Source organism: Amblyomma mixtum, chromosome 3 (assembly GCF_055824585.1).
Source record: "Amblyomma mixtum isolate Tamu chromosome 3, ASM5582458v1, whole genome shotgun sequence".
Classification (NCBI taxonomy): domain Eukaryota; kingdom Metazoa; phylum Arthropoda; class Arachnida; order Ixodida; family Ixodidae; genus Amblyomma; species Amblyomma mixtum.
Window position 1 is genome coordinate 363245504 of NC_143014.1, and position 7358 is coordinate 363252861.

Below are 7358 nucleotides of genomic sequence, written 5' to 3' on the forward strand. Positions count from 1 at the left end.
TAAACTGAGTACATTATGGATTTTGGGATTACTTTTCCTATGGAGTTCATTTTGATGACAAATAAGGTCGTGCTGAGGATGCACCCTTGGGGTACACCAGTTTCTTGGAAAAAAGTCTTGGAGAAGGTTGCGCCTAGGCGGACTCTGAACGTGCGATTGGTCAGGAAGTCGCTCAAACAGCTCAGCATCCTGCCGCGGATACCTAGGTCCGCTAGGTCACGGAGGATACCGAACCTCCACGTGGTATCGTAAGCCTTCTCCAGGTCGAAGAAGACCCCGATACAGTGTTGGTTGTGGATGAACGCTTCCCGGACTGTGTTCTCGAAGCGGACAAGGTGATCGGTTGTGGAACATGTCTTTTTAAACCCGCATTGATGTATATCTAAAAGTTGCCGGGACTGAAGTATGAAGGTTAGTCTGATGTTTAGAATGCTTTCGAATGATTTTGCTATGCAGCTAGTGAGTGCTATTGGCCTGTAACTTGTGCGGCTAGTTGGTGGTTTGCCAGGTTTTAGGAAGGGTACTATGATGGCTTCTTTCCATGCATGGGGGATTTCTCCACTCATCCATATTTTATTGAAAAATTTTAGGAGAGCCTCTATGGCAGTCTCAGAGAGGTGAGCAAGCATGGCATAATGTATACTGTCTGGGCCTGGTGCTGTCATTTTACCGGATGTTAGTACTGTGTTTAGTTCGTGTATTGTAATAAGCTGATTGTAGTCTTCATGTATGCATGTTCTGAAGGGAAGTTTTTGTTTTTCTACTATTGTTTTGTGCTTTTGAAATGTGTGTGTGTAGTTGGATGCGCTTGAAACTGTGGAAAAATGCTCCCCCAATATGTTGGCCTGATCTTCTAATGTTGTTTGAGTACCGGGTGTTGTTAGCATTGGAAATGTGAATGGAGTAAAATTTCCAGTGAATTTCCGTACCTGCTCCCACATTTTCTTTGATGATATTGAGCTGTTTATGGAGGATATGTACTGTTGCCATGATGCCCTTTCTGCATTGCGTCTAATGTATCGTGCTTTGGCTCTAGCCCTTTTGAAGGTGAGCAAGTTCCCTGCAGTGGGATATCTGCGAAGGTTGCCCCAAGCCTTGTTTTGCTGCTTTTTAGCCAATGTGCATTCATTTGACCACCAAACTTTATGTGTTTTTCGTGCAATTTGAGACGTTTGTGGGATGGCTTCTATTGCTGCAGATATTAAGCATGTGACAAATTTTTCATTTATTTCTTCTATTGTAAGGGTTTCGGCATATTCTTTTTAAAGTGTGGCCTTCGTTCTGAAAAGTGCCCAATCGGCGAGGTGAATTTTCCATCGCCGTGGCTTTTTAGGGAGGATGGATGTCGCTGATGTTAGCTTTAAAACTGTAGGTATGTGATCACTTCCCCGAGGGTCGTCTAAAACATCCCAAATAAAATCATTAAAAACCGATGGTGATGCAAACGCTAAATCTAGGCAGGTCATGTTTCCAGAGCTGGGGCAGCAGTAAGTTGCTTTTCCCGTATTCATTAAACATATGTTATTTGAAAGAATAAAATCCTCGATGAGCTGACCCCTGGAATCAGTATGCTCACTTCCCCAGAATGAGGAGTGTGCGTTAAAATCCCCAATTATCACATATGGCTCTGGCAACTGTTCCAGAAGTTCTTCTAGGTCATGCATGGCTATTGTGTTGTGTGGTGGTATGTACACAGAGCATATTGTTATTGTTTTATGGCTAATGATGTTTACTGCGACCGCTTCTAAGTTCGTCTTTAATGATACCTCTCTTGCAGGGACATTGCTTTGCGTAATGATAGCGACGCCTCCTGAGAGTCGGCTAGCTTGTACTCGGTCTTTCCGGAACATATATTTTTTTAAGATGTTTGTGTGCTGTGGCCCAAGGTTCGTTTCTTGCAGGCACACAGCTGTAGGTGCCATTGTTTTGAGCATATCGGTTATGTCTGTGTAGTTTCTGTGCAGACCTCTACAGTTCCATTGTATTAGATACGCCATTGTGATAAGTTGGGGATTGGGGAAAGTTACTTATTCTCAGGAGCAGTGATTCGTGGTTTCCCTTTTTTCTCTAGGGAGTCTCGCCGCCGCTGCAGCGGTGGCGAACCAGGAGTTGTATCCATCGCCACTTTCGTGGCGCCGGATTTCCGCGGAGAATCCGCGGATGCGTGTGTTTTAGATGTCAGCGGACTTTCGCTGACATCCATCTCCTCCACGGTGGACGTGGAGGATGCTTCTTGTTTACGATGGCCCGTGGCCTTCGCATTCGTCTTTTTTGTTGGCACCACTGAACCAGGCTCTGCTCCAGGGGCAGAGTCTCTTGGGCCAGCAGTTGCCTTCTTAGAGGGGTGGGGCGACAGGTCCAGTTCAGCAGAGCTGTTCTGGGTGTCTCTCGCCGAGGATGCCGCTGCTGAAAGTGGGGCCTGAGGGCCTCCGGCGAGGATCCCGTGGTCTTCCCGCGAAATGTTCAGCCCTGTGGACTGTGTCACCGACTTCTGTGGTGGGGACTTGGTTGTCGACCCCAGGTCCTTCGGATCGACCTGTGTGCCGACAGAAACTGAAGGCGGCGACGGTCCCCGCGTCACCGCTTCAGAGTATGTCCCTTTCTGTTGGAAAGAGACGCCTTTTTTTGCTTCAAGGTAGGACAGGTTTTCTGTGGTCTTCAAAGTTATGATTTGTTTTTCTGTTTTCCAGACTGGGCACGACCTGGAGTACGCGCCATGTGCGCCATTGCAGTTGATGCATTTTGGTGTGCGTTCGCATCTTTCCTCTGTATGTGCGTCTTCTGCGCATGTGACACAAGTTGGTTTACCGCGACAAGCCAACATGCTGCGTCCAAAGCGCTGGCACTTGAAACATCGTCTCGGGTTCGGTATGTATGGGCGGACTTTACAATGGAGGTATGCGGCGGGGATTGAGTCAGGCAGAGTTGTGGTATTGAAGGTTAAGACAATGTGTTTTGTCTTGATTTCAACATTGTTTCTCCTGGTGGTTATTCGTCTGGGTGCTATAACTCTTTGTTCAGATAGTTCTTCCATTTTCGCATCGGTACTCTGTAGGAGTTCATATTCAGATATGACGTCCTTTGAGTGGTTCAGGATGTGGTGCGGGGTTACCTGTACACTTGTTTCTCCTAGATTCTGTAGCGACATCAGTTTGGTGCTCTGTTCTTTTGTGTTAATTTCTACAAGGAGATCTCCGGTTCGCTGCTTTTTTGCTTTGTAGTCTTTGCCTACACACCTTTGTAGGGTGTTGGCGATCACAAATGCACACAAGTTTGCTACAGGTTCATCTGTATTTGAGTGAACCATGAAAAACTTTGGAAACGCTTCTGGTTTCTGTGGCATCAATTTTTTCGCATCGGTGCGACCCCTTTCTGGGGGACGATCAGATTTTTTTGCAAATTTTTCCATACGGCATGTACTGGCTAAGGGTTCCTCATACTTTGTCGCCTCTGATTCACCCTTATACACAGGGGAAGGTCCCGGGACTCCCCGCCTGGTAGACAGACGAGGAGCCCATCGGCCGAGGATTGACCACTTCCTCGACCGCCACCGTTCAAGGTTTCTTCCCTCCACCTTTCAACCTATCGCCACGGTACGGATGACAGCTTCGGTATGGGGGCTAAGGGTCCGTGGTGGCGCCAAGCACCAACACCTCGTTACACAAGGTGCCCTTGCGGGACAAGAGAGAGAGGTAAACAAACAAAACACAATTTGTTCACCGGGCACTGCGGCAGTTCGACGACCAGAGTTCCACTACGATGCCGTCCCGCAGACTGGCGAACGTTGCCTCGTTGGTCCGATGCTGGCCGAGTGGTGTGATCCCGGGAGTCGAACGGGCACGCTTCGATGAAGCTTAAACGGCGGTCCGGACTGACTTGACAGCGGTACACGTACTTCTTTTATAGGCTCGCTCTCCCGTCTGTTTGTTGTACGCGCCAAAGTAGGCGCGCACATACACGCAGTATCTCCCGTATAGTTTCCCTTCCTTTCTCTCGCCAGCCGCGCATCCTCATTGGTCAGAGTACGGGGGTCGCATCTCGAAGTTTCGAGCGTGTTCTGGCGTGGCGCCGTCGCCGACGTCCGAGCGCAAAGGAGGGGGACGTGTTTTAGTGCACGCAAGGCTACGCCCTCTTCCCCCGTTTAAACAGTAGAAACGATTCGCACGTTCTAGAGAAATCGGCGTTGATGATTCATGCCCTGGGCGCACGCCGTGTCGGTGAGCCGTGGTGGAGGGGAAAGAGCCACGCGCTCAGCGGGGGGGGTTTTCCTTCTCCCCCATTCGGCTCGCGCCGGCGAGACGCCGTGCGCGCGGCGGTGTTTCTCTTTGTTTGTTTGATAAATGCGCCGAATTTTGTGACACGCAGTCAGCAGAAAATGCATGCATCTGACTGCAACCGCAATCTGCGGCTTGCCACCAGGGTTTGGCATTCTCGCGAAAGGCTATGGTTATCCATTTTTTAACAGCGCGAAAAGACGACGACATTTACACACACAACAACACGAGCGCTGACTTTCAACTGAAAATGTATTAACACAAAAGACATATATACATAATCGCGCCAAACAAACACACAAAAAACCCACTTTACTTATCTTAAACATCCGGCAACGACTTCTCAAGAAGGGCAAATTCACGATTCATCAATGACAATGACGGTTTAGCGACACACGCAGAACCCCCCTTATCAATGTGATAGGCCTCTACTAATTCTCTTACCGTCTGATCTTTGTGTTGGAAAACTACAGACGTGTCTTGAAGCAGAGGGGTACAGGTGTGTTCACGTTGTCTGCAATGCAGAGCTAAGTCTGATCCGCCTGCTTTGTCCAATGAATTAAAATGTTCCCTCAGGCGGTCGTTTAAACAGCGTCCTGTCTGCCCTACATACCATGCGCCGCAAGACAGGGGAATTCTGTATACTATCCCTTTCACGCAATCGACCCTCCTTTCAGCATGATTAGTGGTGCATTCACTTTCGGTCCTCCTACCAAGTAGGGACTCACGCCTTCTTTGTACAGCAGGGAAAATATTACTCAATTTTCTACGGGATGAAAATAAAACGTCTACCTCATATTTACGACCCACTTTCTTCAGACGGTGAGAGACCGAGTGGACATACGGAATAACCGCGACCCTCTGGCGCTTGGCTGCTTCACGGATGTGGTTGGATTTCATTTGACACCATTCTTTCGCACAGCCTTCCAATCGCAACTTCATGGAAACCTGCCTCCCTGAGCCTGGCAATTTGGCTTTTCACACTTTCCTTATTCGAATGGAGGCACGACTTATTTAGAGTGGCTCGAATACATTAAGTGGCAACGCCGTCTTTCACCAACTTGGAATGCCCTGAATGGAAGCTTAGTAACCTCTTGACGGAGCGTGGTGAATACAACCAGCAAACATGCCCCGGCTCAAGCCTCAGTTCTAGATCCAGAATCTGAATCCTGCCATGTTGAATAGACTATGGTAAAGGTAAGACCATGGCCATTCCTGACAAAGGTGTCCAGCACAGGCTGAGTAAAGCTATCGTTCCTAACAACGACGAGGTAATCGTCCACATATCTAAGTATCTTCAGTACACCGGCCGGTGCCTCTACTAGGTGTCCAGTGCCGTAGGTTACTCCCTCGTCAGTACCACAAACCGGCATAGTTGCCCTGGAGGAGAGCAGGCAGTGGCCCGCCGGCCGCAAAGAGCCGCAGTCCCGACGGGTCATAGCAGTGCGTGTAGATGGCCGGGTCGTACTCGGCGTTCCAGAAAACCTCGCGGAACAGTTCGGCCGAGTGGACCCAGCCCCTGTTGGCCTTGAGCATGCTGTAACGCGAACGGTCGGCGCCCTCCAGGTACTTGGAGGCGCGCAGGTCGAAGAACAGTATCACGCCAATGCCCGTCCCGATGGTCAGCAAATCGTCCATGAAGCTCAGCGAGCAGATTCCACAGTCGCTGCACTTGGAAGGCACCTTGTGCGTCTGCTGCAGTGTCCGCGAGTCCAGGAATGTCACAAACGACTTAGAACCAACGGCGTAGACCCTCCGCTCGGGCTGCTGCGCCAGGCAGGCGTTCTCCTGGCAATAGGGGATCTTGTAGGACGCCTTCCAGCGCAGCGTGCACGCATCCCACTGGTGGATGTACGCGTTTAGCGACAGCGCGACGATCTCGCTGTGCTGACGGCTGAAGAGCAGGGCGCACACCTTGTCGGCGTCCTTGCAGCCACGCACGGCCAGCGGTCGCATCTGCCTCGGCGTCAGCGCGGACTCGGGCCAGGAGAAGCCTCTAGTCTCCTGCACTCTCCACAGGGCGAGCGTGGCGTCCCACGAGCCAGTCACGTAAAACTCGTCGTCGAGCCATGCCAGGTCGAAGATGCAGTCCGTGTGAGCCCGTTCACCGACACAGACGGGGTCCAACGTCGGCAGCCTGTACACGGCCGTGTCGTTCGAGTGGCGCGCCCCCGTGGCGAGCAGAGTTCGCGACGGGTTCATCTGCAGCGCGTGGATCCCGCAGTGGTTCTCGGGCAGCGGGCTCGCGAGCGAGCTCTGCAGGCTCGGGATCTGGCCGAGCTTGCCGTCCTCCGTGTCGAGCACCATGAGCTTGTTGCACTTGGTGCCGAACACTATCTGGCGCTCCGAGAGCCAGGCCGAGCAGAATATCTTGTCGATGCGGCCCAGGCTAATCTCGCGCTCGTGGAACAGGTCATTCTGGAGCAGGTGTCGAGTGCCATAGGTCTTGTCCACGCGGAGACGTTGTCGGTACTGAAGTCCGAGCTCACGACACTGCACGTAGTCGCCGAAATTGCGCGACGTCCTTCTAGAGCAGTACAGGTCACCTCGGGTGAGCGATTCCAGATGCGCAAGACGCAACGGGTCGCTGAAGAACCGTGGCGTCACTAGTTCGCTGCTGGATGTCGACTCACCAGGCCAAGCGAACTTGTAGGATACAGTGCTTGCATCAGTGCGGTCTTCGGCTGAGCGGGACCCGCTAACGCTCAGTTTTCTTACGTGAGCCATCGCCTTTGCTTTCGCCGCCTTTGACACCTGGACGGTTTTCTTCCAGCGTACACAACTGCGCGGAAACGATCTTAGCGTCTACGTGCAGGCACAGTCCTCGCAGCGCCGCCCTTCCTCTTCTTCTTCACCATATGAAAATGGCACACACCCACGCGGGGGGATTGGCCAAGGTATGGTGGTGAATGCCAAGGAAAAAAAAGCGGGAAAAAAAAGCTAAGAAATATAGTAGAATGTTTGACATTAGGAAATATGTATGAATTGTTAAAAATCTTTAATAAGTAAACAAATTAGATATTTCAGGAATAAAATAAAATACGCTTTTTGGACATTCGGTGGAATTTTATATGGATTTAACAG

At 50.7% G+C, this 7358-nt stretch overlaps 1 pseudogene; it reads right to left on the reverse strand.

The window, feature by feature from the left end:
- Positions 1-5627: 5627 nt before the first annotated feature.
- On the reverse strand, positions 5628-7001 carry LOC149356613 (DDB1- and CUL4-associated factor 12 homolog pseudogene; annotated as a pseudogene).
- Positions 7002-7358: the final 357 nt, after the last annotated feature.